Genomic DNA, 16,181 nt, shown 5'->3' with positions numbered 1-16,181 from the left:
TCACACGGTACACACCTGTTTCGGGCATGACTTTGTTTTGACTTTTTTTTTTTTTTTTTTTTTTTTTTTTACCAACTGAAAGAATCCGTGTTAGAGCCACAAGAGGTCATAGTCTCAGCCCATGGGGCTTAAGCACAGGGCTGGCGTCTTGTGCTCGGACCCTAGCCTTATAATGGTGGCAGCATGCTTTAGAGCCGAGGCCTGAGCCAGCTACACTGTAGCTTTAGTGAGGACAGAACCTGGCTGTCTATGTTGCCCTTGCTTAGGCTTTGAGCAACAGCAGAGGTCTCTCAGGACCTTCATCCACTCCTGGGGCCGACGTCAGCATCTGACACAGTGCACACCCCCGTCAGCATGCGTGTCATTAGTACACTGTGATCGCTCCAACAGCTGGGCTAGATCCCGATCCCACACCACATATGAATTCACAGACAGCTCGATCTTAACCTTATACCAAACACTAAGATACACAGTGGCAGAATTAATTACAGAAAAATCAAAACTTGAGCTGGGACCACAGCTCAGAGCTAGCATGCTTGCCTCCCATGTGCAGGGTATGCTGTGACACTGTCTCCCAGGCCACAATATCAGGATGCTCAGAGTCCCCAATTCACAGGTTTGTCTTGATAGGGGAATGGTATGGCTCATTCTCCACGTCCTGTCACCAGCCACACTGCGGTTTCTGTCCTGCCGTCTGATCCCCTCTCAGACAGGAGCCTCAGATTCTGCTTAAGCTGACCCGCACTCTGTATGGCTCACCCAAGAGAGTCCAGCCCCAGGCTGGACATGCAGTGGCCACTGCACGGGGAGCTTGGCAGATGTCTAGCTGAGTGAGATCAAATCTTGGCTGCGCTGAAGGAGGAACCAAGACCTAAGCCCAGGGGCAGGCATCCTGGGGAGGTGACCCACACTTGATCAGCAGAGTTCTCAGGGATCATATGTCTCCCTCACAAGGGAAGGTGGTGCCAAGGTGTTAGTCCGGCAGGAAGGACAATAGGAGACTAGAATCTATCCAGAACGCTTTCCATAATTACTGTGTTACCCTCACAGGCTCACCACAAACACGGCCACAGGGAAATAGGCTGAGACCAGGGAAGTTAACCAGCAGGTGTGTTGAGAAGAGGCTGCTGTCGGGGAGATCTGTGGGCTCCCTGCCGAGCATTAAATGATATATACTTAAGAGATTGCTCTATTTACAGTAGAATTAGCTGTGTCGACTGACACCAAGGATCCGCTGGCTTCCAGATCCTGAGCCCACTAATCCTTCCTTAAGCCCCATACGCTAAACCACCTGGGTGCAGAATCACGAGTCCAGGCTCCTTGGGGCCCAGCCACTCTGGGTAGGAGCCACAGCCCGTGTGGCTGCACACAGGCCAAGCCATCTGCAACCTACCAGACTGGTCCCCAAGCCCAGCGGGCCAACACATCAGCAGGGGCGAAGCTGCCAGGGAATGGTGTGGCTCTTGCACACAGCACAGTCAAAGGCCGTCCCTCCACAACTCTGGGTAACAATAGAAGTCATGGTCCCTCTACGACCCCGTGTCCTCCTCTGAGGTGAGGGTAACACTCAGGGACACCCAGTGTCCCCACCCTGAAGGAGTGTGAGGAGGGGTAAGCTAGAAATAATACGCAGTCATGGTTCTGTACCCGCCCAGCAAGAAATAGCACCTGTTGAGCCCAAACCGGCCTGTCGTATCCCCGCTGCCCACCCGTGGAGGTCCAGCAATGGGCAGTGCCATCCCCTGATGTTCAGCAAACATGCCCCTTCCTGTGTCAATCCTGGCTGCCCACTGGTACTCAGCAATGAGGAGAAGCAAATCTTCTATACACCCCACCAGTCATTCCTGCCACTCCAGTCTCCTGCCTTCCCACAGTTCCCGGGTCCTTCCCCCCTTCCTCGCATCCCAAGGCCTGGCAGGAGACCCACCTGTTCACTCAACAAATGGAACCTGACTCATAGTCCTCCATTGCTAAAGACCGTCCCTTCCCCATCCCTTGGAGCAAAGCTGGCTTGCCTTACACCAGTCAGAAACTCTATTCTGACTCTCACCCTCCAAGCCCTCCTGCCCTCACTGATGGTCAGCATCCGGGCTCTGGAGGCACTGGCTCTCAGTGACACTGAGGCTACATCTCTTCTCCCACTTTCTGCCACACCAGCTCCTGCCTTTTACAGCCTGTGCCCTTTCTTCAGGTCCCAGATGGAATGCTCCCCCTGCCTCAATTTATCTGAATAGCCCAGTTCTTATCTGAACAAATATTACCCACCCTCTCACACACAGGCAGTTGCAAGCCCCCGCTTTCTTTCTGCTGGGGCTGCTCTCCTCAGAGGATCAGCTCTCTGTACCCTGGGCCCCAGCGTGGCGGCAACAATGTGCTAAGTGAGGAAAGGAGCTGGTAATGCCTGGAAAGAGACTCACTGTGGCAGCCCCTTCTTGGCCCTGGGTCCAGCATCCAGGGGTCTAACATCAGAAAACCGGCAGACAGAAACTTCTTGGGGTTAGAGATGGGGCAGACCTTGCAGGGCCTACCCTAGCCTCACCCCATAAGGACATGGTCAAGGTGATTTCCAGGGTCACTGGGTATGACTGGGAGAGGTTTTGGTGCTGCGTTGCCCCCTGTGGACTCACCCTGCTGCCCTGGGCATCTCCCAGGGTCCTGTCCTATATGAGGAAGAGAAGGAAGGGGAAGGGTGTTGTAAACAGAAGTGGCCTCCTCTGGCCCCTTTCTCGGGGACCTGAAGCCAGGCTCCCAAGAAGCTAATTAGCATGCTGTTTGGGCCTGAGTTAGGAATGTAATTACTGCTGGAGGCAGAGCCCGCCCAAGGAATGCATTCTGAAGGTTACCATAGGAATCCAAGGGCCTATTCATCCCCGCAACACTAATCACAGTCATAAGGAAGGGATTGGGGACAGGCTGTAGGTTAACATCTGATGGGATGCCCCTGAACAAAGCCCCCGGCACTTGCTCCTTAACCCTTTGGGGTCCAGAGTGATGGCTGTCTAAGGGTACTTGGTCAGGTCCAAGTACCAGGATCGCCACTGTGTTTCCAGAGAGTCTGCTGCCCGGCTACTGGTGGCAAGAGGGTCCTGACCTTTGAGGACCTGTCACCAAAAGGGATACGAGAAGAGGCTGGCCGGCGCTTGACCTCAAGGTCCAGGTCGAGTCCTTCAGTAGACTGGTGGGCAGCAGAGGTCCCTCCCCTTAGGGAAGACTCACTTCCTTTCCCTGTGAGAGGGTTGGCTCTCATGGAATGACCCTAAATTTCCCACCTCCCAAGCATTCTTAACGGAACCCCTTGTCCTGTCCCCTATCTGCAAAGGCCCTGTTTTCCAACATGTACCCTTTCATCTCGGTCAGCATTTATTCTTCATCCATGTGTTTAGCACATGTGTTGAGTAACAACTGGCCAGGAGTTGCTAGGAGTTGGGAGGAACAAGAAAAGCATCTTTGTCCATCGGGGCGAGGGAGGTCACAATCTTTTGGTGGGGATGACCACAGCTTAGAAACGCCCAGCTAGAAACAGGGTAGGACACATGGGAAGGGGATGGAGGGTCCTGATTGGAGATGGCTTCACTGGGATGTGAAAGCCAGGATGCTCAACTAGGAGGTAGAGGAGCTGGGGCTCCAAGTCAGTGCCCTCTGTCGGATTGAGCCCACAGGAACTTTGAGGGGTGTGTCTCAGCCCTTTTGCTTGACTGGACATCCTGGTTTCTTGTCCTCAATGGGCTTAGGGTTGTTTAAGGGCCGGCTTGAGCATGGATTGTCTTAGTGTCTGGAGCAGGCCCCTGGGGACCCCACCTGCTGTAAGAGGTCTGCATCATCCTAATACCTGTCTCTTCCTGGGCTGGCTGTGTGTCCAGGGACGTTGTACACAGGAACACCTACAATGTGAGCTGCTATCTGTCTTCTAGTCTCTTCCAGGACCTTCCAGCACCTTCCAACAAGGACAGCAGCTCCTGGCTGCCTCTGGGGCTGCCTCCCCAGTCCTTACAATGGCACTTGTTGGCTGGAGTCTTGAAAAGAGTGGTTGGGGCAGCACACACTTACATCCCGAGCCACGCTGTTCTCTGCAGACCTCGGGGGACCTGCCTCTGTGGGAATCACCATTCAGTGGTGGCCTCAGAAACTGTGTGTTATCAACACTAGGCCAGGAGCAGGGAGGAAGGCAATTTGTTTGTGAATTTTGCCCTTTGTTATGGAAAGCTGCTGGGTTTTAAAAAATTGTAAAGGTTTGAACCGTTAACTCCCAGGGTAGTCCCGCCCAACGGCTGGGGAAGTTTGTGGATGTGTTTATTTCTTAAAAAAAAAAAAAAATACATAGAATTGCTGTTAAGTAGCCATATGCAAATTTCCTGGGGCCTGTTGATTTTATTCCCTTGAAATCTTACTGAAAAGGATCAGCCCCACAAAATGGGAAAAATTGTGCTCTCCAGAACAGCCCTGATTTCCTCAGACGCTTTCAGGCTGCAGGCCTCTCTTTGAAGTCGGTTGGATCCTTTCAGGAAAGATGTGGGGGTTGGACTAGGGCTTCTTCACTCTTCCCACTATGCACCCCAACTCCTGGGATGCTCACATGACCCAGGCCCCCACCTGCAGGTGTTCTACATTGCCCCTGCTGGCCCTTTGCCAGTGATTTTTGGGCGATGGAGGAGTTGTGTTAAGACAGTTATAGAGAAAGGTGGCTATAGAGTCAAAATGATGCAATCAGAAGTCACAAGGGTCGTGGATGGGAGGCTGGGATGGCCGAACTGTGTTCCTCAAAATTCCTACATTGAAGCCTTAATACTCAGTATCCAAGAATATGGCCGCTTGGAGAGAAGGTGATTATATTACATGTGGATGGTTACATTAAAATTGGTCTTTAGGTGACCAAGGACAAGTGTTTTTGTAAGAACAGGTGCTCAGGACAGTAGGACACAGGGCACCATCTCTAGCCAAGCAAAGAGGTCTCAAGAGACACAGTCTGTGAGAGCTGGATGTGGGCTTCAGCCCCCAGGACTTGAGACAATAAACCCATAAGCATTAAGCCCAACTATGAACACGAAGTTGAAAGGCAGAGCCTTCCGTCATCCCACCACAGCCCTAAGTCAGGCCATATAAGAGGACACACTCAGCCAGCCTGTGACGCACGTCCTCTGTCCCAGTCCCACTGATGTCTTCGGTTTCCCTTGGAGAATGGCAAAGGAAAGTGTGTTTAGCCACATTCGATCATGGCTCTCTGTGGAAAGGCAGGCTAATATGCAAAACACGGAGCTGCCATGGCCTGGGTTCCTCCTCAGGGAGGCTAAAACTTTCAAGAGTCCAGAGTTCCCGACCCTCCAGATCAGTGGCTCGGAACCTTCCTGATGCTGTGACCCTTTAAGACAATCAGTCATGCTGTGGTAACCCCAACCAAAAAATCATTTTGTTGCTACTTCATAACTGTAATTCTGTTACTGTTATGAATCATAATGGAAATATTTGTGTTTTCCAATGGTCTTAGGTGACCCCTGGGAAAGGGTCCTTTGACCCCCAAAGGGGTCGTGATCCACAAGTTGAAGACTACTGTTGTAGAGTTTTGCAGGGTCCCACTGTGGGCTCTGCCCTTAGCTCCAATCCTCAATAAACTCCGGCTCCACTTTGTGCTCAGAGGCCAGTAACAATCCAAATCTCCTATTTGGAAGCATTTAGCACAATCAGAGATATTTACTTAGCTAGAAGTCTCTACCCGTGTGTTAAACCCTATGTCAAAGGGAAGCTCCACGCAGAGAACAGACAAGACCACAATCTGGTTTGTCTCCAACCCCAGCATGGGGCGGAGGAGTCCTGAATGCTGGTTATGGCTCAGGGTGGTGTTGGAGGCTAACAGGTATCTACACGTGCAGAAGTGTCTTCCAGGACAACCTCTGTTCCCTCGGTTTCCTCTCTGGGGCATTTGTCCATCCTGGTGATTCTGGGGGCTGATCTGTACCTCCCTCGAGAACACAGAGGGGACGGCCGAGACACACTCCATCCATCTCTGCTGGCCCTGCCTTGCTTCACCTGACCACCTGGTATCCTGAACTCACTGTCTACCTGCTCTGAACTATGGGTTCTCCGACTGTGGCATAGGTCCTAGACATATTGGAAAAGACTTTTGAGGCCCTGGCCTAGCTAGGGGTCCTCCCTAACTCTGCCTCTGACTGCTCTGTGAGTTGGGTTTCTGTTTAAAAGATATCTCATTGCTCCGAGTTCTGGCAAACTACTAAAGACTCTTCCGTCCTCTCATGCAGTGTGGACAAGGGTGACAGGGCCTGGCCAGCAGAGATGGCACCCATCACGGCATCCCGGCTGGGTCTGACCAGGTTGTGGGAGACTGGGGGACAATGGATGGGACACTTTCCTGACTTTGCTCCGACACTGATATCATCACACAGAGAATTCCAGACCTTGTTGAACTAGGAGAGCACCCAGTGGAGTCTCAGGGGGTCCTCCACTGCCCTTCTGCAGGCATGGCTTTTTATTCCGGATGCCTGCTGCAGATATCCCCACCGGCTCTAAGCCCCTCCACGTGAGTTCCTTGGGTAGATGATGGACAGACTCAAACCAAGCCCACTCTCTTCTGCCAGGATCACTAAGACCTCACCAGCTGCCGGCCTTGGCTTCCCCGAAGGCCGCTGCTTCCCGAGCCGTTTGGAAGGTGCCTGGACGTCCACTCGGCCTTGTGGGGCGGCTGCCCATTCAGCACAGATAAGCCCCTTTAGAATCAAGGGGGAATTTAATTCAGTGCCTGAGTGACAGCAGGAAGATTTATCCCCTGGCCAGACAATACAGCCCTGGGGCTTTAATCTCACCCAGACAATGCACTGCTTCTCGGCCCTCCTCGCGGCTTTCCCACGATGGCTGCTGATTAGCGGAGGTGCGTTGGATAGAAGCCACTATCTCTCGAGGAAGTGTTCGCTCCTGCACCCAGGGCTGCGGGAGGAGAGGGCCGGCTATGTCATCTCAGTCTATCGAGGGGCACAGCAAGGAGGTCCCCCTGCACCTCGCACGATACCAGCCAGGAGACAGAGTCATGCCCCTCGACTCCTCCTGTATTTTCCACGAGGGAGCAGTTCCTGCAGTTTAGAACATCACCTGCCCGCCCCAGACCTGTGAAGTGAGGTCAGAAAACCAGGGAGGTGACTTGGTATCCATGGAAATCCTAAAGCTAACCCAGTCCTCTCCAGCCCTGGAGTGACATTAGCACAGGCTGTGACCTCTGTCACCTCTCCCCTTCAGGACCACAGTGATTCTTCCTTCCCCATCTTACACAACCCAGGGCCACCGCAGGCAAGGCCTCAGACACAGAGAATCCAACATGGATGCCTGAGACAAATCCAACCTTCCACAGATGGATGCTCACTCATCTTTCCAGCCCAGGAATATCACGAGGGGCATCTTATGCCCAGGCAGTATGTGGAAGGAGGTAGAGGGGAGACAGTTCTGAGGGTCTCACCAGAAAATATGGCCTGGTTCTCCAGGCTCATGGAATACTTCAGAAACCCTATAGAAAACTTGTCCACAGAAGGACAGTGGCAACCAGTCTACAGAAGCATTTGCAGTCCAGTGTGGAGGCTGCACCTTCTGCTACTTCTTAAATAATTGTGGAGAGCATGGAGAATCATCCCTACCACTGATGTGACTCAGTTTCCACTTGGAGTTGGGAGTCTCTGTCTTGTCTTCCCCATGGGATGCTTCTCGGCACGATCCTGGACACCAGCTCTCCTTGACCACATGGCTGCAGCCCATAGGGCATTCAAGCTATTGGATCTTCAAGATCCAGCCTCTAAAGATGGTACTGTTCCCACTTATCTCTTTCCTCTTGCAAGGCCTCTGCATACAGCCCCAACATGGGTTCCAGAAACATGCGCTAGAAGAAGTCCTTAAACCTATAGCCCATTTCTGCTCCCAGCTGGCTCAGCTCAAGAATGCTACTGTGCTCCCCAACCCTGAAAAAACCCACCTCCTGGATATGCCTCTGGCCAGGGATGCAGGAATGCCTTTCCTCGGGGCCAGCAAGCAGATGGACGCAGTAAAGAAGCTCACAACAGGAACCAAAGCAGCCAACATGCAAGAGTTAGCCTGTCCGTTATTATCGTACAGTAGGGAGGCTCGCACCTGGAGTCCTACTCCTGAGACAGATACAGTTGTCCAGCAGTCCCTACAGCTCTTCCTTCCCCTTCACAACCTTGTCTCTGAGCAGAAGCCAACCCTAAAGTTGGCCGGGAGGACCTCATTCCATCCACAGATACACAAGGACTCAACTCTGTAGTTTCCTTCCAGGGGAGAATTGAAGGGTTCAGACCCATTCCTGCCCATGTCAAAAGCAGGGTCTTCAACTGCCCCACGGAAGATCCAGGTCTACACTGATCACCACACTACAGCACAGGAGAGGCCAAGTCTGAGACCTCTCCACTCTTCCACTCCATGAGCAAGAAGAGGCTCGGCTGCCATGCAGAGAGTTTTCTATGTTAAAACCCCAAAGCATGAAAGAGGGTCAAAGTACAGAGGGTGTGAATTTTGTCCTATAAGCACATATTTGGGAGAAAATGGGGATTCCTCATTTTTAAGACTCTTCCTGTGGACATCGTATGTGCCCGTATGCTCTGAAGATATCGGAAGACATCCTCAAGTTTGGGCCTCAATTTCTACCTTATTTGAAAGAGGTCCTCTTGTTCAATGCAGCATAGTCTGGGCTTCCGGGGACTCTCCCGCCTCTCTTGTGGGAGAGCTGTGATTACAGACATTGCTCCAGCACCTGGCTTCCCATGGGTGCTAAGAATCCAAACATAGACCCCCATGCTTGCATAGCAAATGTTTTACCCACCGAGCCAGCTCCCCATCCCAGAATTTCTTCTATGAAAGGTTGTTTTACAAACTAGAGAAACTTGTCCAGAAAACAGTGGTGGGTGCTGTTTAGGACCCTGGAAATCCAGACCTGGTTTGGTACGTGGAGGAACACACGGGTTCCCTGGCCACTGTCTGCTAACCCTGAACATCAGTCTCACTGTTGTTCTTCCAAAGTCCCCCTGCTCATTCAGGCTGGGGCTCTGGCTCCTGTGGGGTATCTGCTCCCACTATAGACTGTCTTCCCTCTACTGGGACAACTGGGCTTCCCCCATGCTGGCTACTCTGGAGCCTAGATGCTTGACTCAAATCTCAGGTCTCTATAGCTCAGCTCACAGCAAGTGTTAAAAACAGTGGCCTTACGCCTTATTTTTTAACCTATTCCATGAAAGGGAGAGAGGAACCAGGGTACCCGGCTAGCTGTTCAGGACTACTGAGCTGCCGTGCAGACCCAGGGCCACATCCTGATTGCCCAAGAGGCAAGAAGAACCTTCCACATGACTAGCCCCAGACACTTATACTGGATCTGCCTGAAACAACCCTACAAAGATGCTCAAAAGACCAGGCCCATCATATATGCCCACCATCCCCTCCTCCAAAGGATGCAGAGGCCAAGTCACAGATGGGGTAGGGTGTCTTGTTCTGGTTCCTGCCCTCCAGCGGGGGAGGAAGACCAAAGGCCCCAGCTCTCTCCACACACCTTAAATGAACATGGCACAATCTGAGGCTGAGGAACAGAACAACATCCAACCACACCCCCCCCCGTACCCCTCAAGAAAGCAATTGGAGACAGGAGCCAAAAGAAACTAGGGAGGTCAGGATGGCCCAGGTCGCTGTACCAAAAGGCAATGGGGGTGACTATGGGGGAAGTCATTCTGCCTGGGCTGAGGCAGTATCCAGGTTGCACTGTGGTTAAGAGTTCTCAGTTAAAAGAGGGTGGAAAAACAAAGAAGGGAAGCAAAGCTAATTCTATGACTTTCTTTCTGAGTGGGGCCAGAAGAGGACTATGACAGGGAAATACTAGGCAGTCACAGGACCATGGGTCCCTCGGAGGGCAGAGTTCAGGGCAGCAAGCATCCCCAAGTTTGATAGCCCAGGAGTACCCTCCCAAGAGCTGCAATACTAGACTAGGAGGCTGCGACCCTTGGGGATCACATAGCAGATACCCTGCACATTTATATTATAATATTTACATTACAATTCATCATAGTATCAAAATTACAGTTGTGAAGTAGCAACAAAAGTAAGTTTATGGTTCGGGGCCACCACAACATGAGGAACTGAATGAAAGGCTCAAACATTAGGAAGGTTGAGAAATACCGCTCTGGAAGATGTCCATTTACTCTGGTTTGGAGGGTGGTGTGAAGTTTCTCCTTCCTTTTCTTTTCAGATTTAAAAAAAATGTTTTATGTGTTTGTCTTCATGTATGTATGTATGTATGTATGTGTAGAATGTTGCAGATCCCAAGAGAGCCAGGAGAGGGCATCAGATCCTCTGGAACCTGGAGTTATGGATCCTTGTGAGCTGCTATGTGGGTACTTGGAACCTAATCCCAGTCCTCTTCAAGAGCTGCAAATGCCCCTACTGCTGCTGATCTCTCTCTCTCTCTCTCTCTCTCTCTCTCTCTCTCTCTCTCTCTCCCTTCCTCCATTCACTTAACCAGGTCTGAGGCATGCAGGTGGATCACCGTAAATGCGAAGCCATCCTGTGTCTACATAGGAGTTCCAGCCAGGGCTACATAGAATGACCCTCTACACAGACCCTTTTAAAAAATACATAAGTGACCATTAACTAAAGCCCGTTTCCTATGAGGCCATGTGGGGATGAAGGTGTGAGAATGCCCCCCGAGGTCTTCTGGAGTCTAGTGGCGGGTCTCTGTGCCCTAGATCTAGGTGTGGGGCTGCAGAAGGCCTAAAGTTGGAGGAACACCTCTCTAGGATACACTTAGATGTTCAGGTACCACAGGTAAAACAAAGTCAGCAGAGTCAGTACTGGTGTACATGACCTTCTAACCCACTTTGAGTGGGACCCAGTATCAAGGAAATGGCTCTTGGGCAAATACTGCCAGGCCCCTTGCTCCCCATGCCAAGCTATTCATTAAAGAAATTGAAGCCAAATACCTTTAGCTCTCTCTCCTTGGGTCCCCTGAGCAGCCCTGAAGTTGGGGGGCGGGGGCAGCACTACCTACATTCTCAAGGCATTTTGAGAGTTCTGGGAGCCGAAGGCTCTGCTGTGGGGGTCCAGGTTACATCTAGCTGATTCTGAGTCCCTTCCATGAAGGTCTCAGAGTCACCTCCTTATCGCCCAGCACTTCATGGGACAAGGAGAAAGTCCCCCAAGAAATCCCACTCTGGAATTTCCACTGCATGTGGTCTTGACCCTCAAGCAGCTGTATTCATGATGTCTCCTGACACACTAGGCATGCTAATTGGGGCTCAAGGGGGGTGCTGACACACCATGCTCATTAAGGGACAGGCAGTTCCTTCTCTGCCCTTCATCATCCAGACACGTACTTGCTAAACGCTGTCTGTCCAGTTCTAGGTGGGAGGGTGACAGCGTCACCACTGAAGGAACAGAGTACCTCCCTCCCATTCACCCAGCAGGGAAGACCAAGCCACAGGACGGGAGCTAACACAGGACAGGAGGGGAGCTAATGCATAGACAGAAGCTAACACAAGGCCCAGCACCTGCCATTCCTAGCAGAATATGCAAAGACCAGGAGGGTGAGAGAGGGAGTGATTAGCTCTGATGGGCAGGCAGGAAGGGGCTCTGAGATCGGCTGAGTAGCCCCTTTGTGTCTTTAGGATTCGGGACATCTTGAGCCTTCAGAAGGGTGTTTACCTTCTTTGGAAAATCAGATGCATTTTTACAAGGCAGGGTGCCAGCATGGATACCTCCCTTCTGTGGTTCTGTCAGGAGAACTAACGGAGACCAGACCCTTCTGTACCCTTCTAGCCACCTGGAAGCTCCTCATGCCCAGTGCCCTCCTGGCAAGTCCAGGCTCTCCAGAAGGGACTCTGAGGGCAAGGTGCATGGAGAGGGGTTGGAAAGAGCTCTTGGCCCAGACACATCAAGTATTTCTGGGGGATCCCTGGGTGGGCAGTAAGAGTAACCTTGCCCCAAGCACAGCAGCTACACAGCAGGCCCTGAGTCATGTAATGGTGGCCCTGGCCCTGAAGAGACCCACTGAGCTGAGGTTGGGAAAGGCAGGCCTGGAAAGTCCTTCTATCCCATGGCCATGCATCTGGGACCTGAATCAGAAGAGCAATACCAAAGCCACCCATGGAGTACTACTCGGGCTCAGAGGCCTGACTCAGGGCACAGTCAGCTCTCAACATGGTCACATCTTGGCCTGAAGGGCCACACACACACACACATGCACGCACGCACGCACGCACGCACACACACACGCACACGCACACACGGGTTAGCACCATGCACATAGGGTAAGCACATAGGATAAGCAGCAGGCAGGGGGCGATAGACTTGGAAGTCAATAACCTGTTGGAGGTATAGTGGGCTCTGCCCAAGAGGAGTATAGGCCAGGACACAGACATGATTGCCTCTCTACCACCACGTTATCATCAAGAGAGGATCACAGACCCAGCACATGCTGGGCTAGCTTCAGGCCTTGGGAACATGTGGTCTCAGGAGCCACACCAGGGGGACATCATGCCCTCTCTTTGCAGCTAGGAAGTGGACTCAGAGAGGTCAGAAGTTAGCCTGAGATCACACAGCCAGTGAAAAGTCCAAAGCACCCCAAACTTCCTACATGGTAGAGCCTTGATGTCCCTCAGCTCATGGGAGGGCTCTCCCGTCCTGCCCCTGGTGCTCTATGACCTCAGCAACTCAGGCAAGAATTCTCTGAACTCTTCTTTATCTGAGAGATGGGTCTGCTTTTGACCTCGGTTCCAATCTACCATCCACACATACCCCGAATGCAGATAATGCAACTAGCACCCATTCTTGGAAGAAAGGTCTCAAGGGATCAAAGATCATACACACACACATATACATGCATACCTACACATACAAACACACATACACACATGCATACACATACACACATGCATACCTATACACACATATATAATCATACATATACACATACACACATAATACATGCATATATACATAATCACACAGTATACATACATACACATGCATATATGTGTACACACATATATAACACAGAAACACATATATGAACACACATATACACACATGCATGCACACCCATAGATACATAATATATACACACACATAGATACATACATGCATACACACATGCATGCACACACATATCACACATGTACAGACACAGGAAAATCTGAAAAGCAGGTCAGGGATAAGAGGATGCCTTAGCAGATACGACACAGAACATGTCAAGGCCACGGTGGTCTTCCTGTGGGTCTACTTCCACAGGATGATGAACACCTCAGTGAGTGGGCTGGGCACGGAATAGAGCGTGAAAACTCAAGAGGCTGCCCCGGGGCACAGCCAGGGAAAACGAGGAGAATCAAAGCCAAGGTATACCCACCTTGATCTGCAGGCAGACACAGCAATTCACCATCTGGTCTGCTCTGGAAGCTTCAGATGGCTGCCAGCCCTAGGACCAAGCTCAGGAGAGAGAGACTCCCTGTTTCTCAGCCTGTAGGCTTTCCACGTGATGCCTACAAGGGACCCAAGGAATGCGGCAAAGAGCCCCTGAGTCTGGCATTGGGTAAGGCAGGTGCCCGTGTGGCAGAAGAGGAACAGGCCTGCCCAGAGGGGAAGCTCTGGCCTCGTGAGTTTTTTCTAGCCTCAGCCAAGAGGTACAGGTTCTAAAAACAGACCCTCTGGCCTGCACGCACGACCAGCCGCCCCTCCCATGACCTCATTCTTTCCCAGCAGTTCCAATTTGGCCAGAGCTCTGCAGCAGCGGGGCAGACAGGGGCTCCAGGGACTGCGAGAAAGCCGGGTGGGAGCTGAGGAGGAAGCCGGGGGTCTGGGCTAGAGAAGCCAGACAGGAAGGAGGCCACAGCGTGGGAACCTCCAAGCAGGGACCGTGGTGAGAACCCAAGTAGACACACCAGGGAGGCGGTAGAAAGCTGCTGCCCCTTCCTTGCAGAATCCTAGGGGTGCTGGGCCTTTCTGGGAGCCCACAATAGGCTCCAGGCACACGGGCTGGGGAGAGTCAAGTGAGAGGGCAGGCAATGCCCACAGTTCTGCAGAATGGTTGACATCCTGGCCAGAAGTCATAAACCGTCTGTATGGTGGAGAAAGAATGAGAGAAGGAACAGGGATCACCCTCCCCCTTCCACTCCCCCAACCCCCTCGCTCTAAATCTATTGATATATTGAAGCCTCCACTCCGGTGATCGAAATGCCAGCTACAGTGAGCCAGGGTCCTGCAGTGAAGATGGGGCATGGACACAGTCCTGAGCAGACCCCAAGGCATCCCTGCACATCACCCCCAAGTCCAAACCTGTCTATAGCACACATGGGTTCCAGGCCTGACTAGATGAGCCCAAACCCCAAGCTTTGCCCAAACTCTGCATGCTGAGCAGAAACCTTGCAGTCCACCAGCAGAGAAGACAGTAAAATTGTCCAGTCAGTCCTCATGCTCACCTTGGATGGGAAGCCCATCAGACCCTGGAAGCCAGTCAGCCCCAGCCTCACCCCATGCCACCTCCCCACTGCCCCTCAGTTCCACCTTCATGCTCCCCAGGAGAACAGGCTGGCTCTACTCTCCCAACAGGCCAGCCCCCAACTCTATGAGAAGATGCTACCATCCCTGTGTTCGCCAAAAGGAAACCGAGGCCGGGCGGAACAGGACCTCAGATACATCCCAAGTAGCTTTCATCAGTTAAGGCTAACTATCCCTTCTCCACAGCTCCCGATGCCAAGCCCAGAGAAGGAAAATTCAAGTCTCCTCAGCCTTCTCACCTTGGCCAAGCTGGGCAGTGAGAACTTGGCCAGGAATTCCAGGTGGTGGTGGGCAGTCAGAGGACACCAGCAGTCCTGACCCCTGGCCTCACCTTTGTCCTGGCATTCCTTTGCAGCTGTAGAAGGTGCTAGATGGCAACCCTGAGATCTCTGACCTCTGCAGCCCACCGCAGTGGAGAAAATGCAGAAGAAAACCTTGCCTCCTTCCTGGACCCAATGGTGTCACCAGCAACAGGGATGAGACTCTAGCTTCCCAGGTATACAAAATTCTGAGAAAACATGAGCCTCTGCTCTTACTTGCTCATTTGAACAGAAACAACCTATAGTCCAGAACTCAGAACATGCCATATTTCCCAACCAAAGGAGTCTCTTAATACGAATTGGCCAAGTGTTCTCTCATTCACCAGTGTGAAAGTCACCTCTCCAGCACAGCTAATGAGGCTCCAGAGCAAGTGACAGCCAAGTGTTGCAGCAGCTCGGGACCAGCAAAGTCTGCTCTCCTGGGCATGCCTTCTTTCAGAATAAACCTCTGCCAGATCTGGCTGACACCACGCTAAGAGACGTAGGTCCTTATTGCAGGCCTAGGCAGAGTGCTTGGACCTATCACTGATTCTGAGAGCCCCTTCACTACATGGCCACACAGCTGTGACAAAGGCAGGCCTGTGCCCTTTTCAAGTGTCCGTGGACACCTGGCAATGCTCATATTAATCACGGGAATAGCCCCCTTCCCGGGGCTCTTGTCCACCTCACCCTACTACCCTCCTGCCCCATTTTTGCCTTTATGGCCTGCTGCCTTTTGAGAATTCCCCTTCCTGCAGCTAGCTCAGTGTGACATGATCCCCATCCACCCTCCACCCTGCACCCTCAAGTGTTCATTTTCTGGGTCACTGGCAGCCACAGACCACACTGGTTGCAGCCACCACTTTCTTCAGACCAAAGTCACTAGCCCACGACTCCACTTCTGCTTGGCACTTCCCGAAACACAGCACCTGGCCACAGGACCACAGAAACACACAAGCCCGTGGTGACTTCTTTTACAAAGTCCTGGGAGCCCAATGAGAGTTTCCAGGGACCCCTTCCTTGCCTCACCTGCTCTCTGCTTAGGTGTGTTGGGGTACACAGGCATCATTTCACAAGCTCTGCTGTGGGTCCTCAATCCTTTTCTGCACCCTGCCACCACAGCTCGGGTGTGGCAGGTAACAGCCAAAGTTTTAGCCAGGCTTTAACAGGGAAATCGAATGCTGTCTGCCCCAGCTGTAGGTGGAACGAGTTTCCACTAGTCAGTTACTGGCCCCTCCCTCCAGAGGCCTGCATCACCTCTACATGGGGGACAGGGACAGCACCAACCCAGAAGCCCCCTCTCTCTGCATAGCACAGTATTTTACTCCCTATACTCTCCAAACTGAG

The 16,181-nt window shown here is 52.1% G+C and overlaps 1 protein-coding gene across 1 annotated transcript in view; it reads right to left on the bottom strand.

The window, feature by feature from the left end:
* The window catches only part of LOC121448259 (histone-lysine N-methyltransferase PRDM16-like), a 152,947-nt gene that overhangs the window by 115,232 nt on the left and 21,534 nt on the right, over positions 1-16,181 (bottom strand). The window lies entirely within an intron of this gene.

Source organism: Microtus oregoni, unplaced genomic scaffold, assembly GCF_018167655.1.
Source record: "Microtus oregoni isolate MIOR12 unplaced genomic scaffold, Mior012 000005F_ref0000423, whole genome shotgun sequence".
Classification (NCBI taxonomy): domain Eukaryota; kingdom Metazoa; phylum Chordata; class Mammalia; order Rodentia; family Cricetidae; genus Microtus; species Microtus oregoni.
This window is presented reverse-complemented; position numbering and strand designations above follow the sequence as displayed.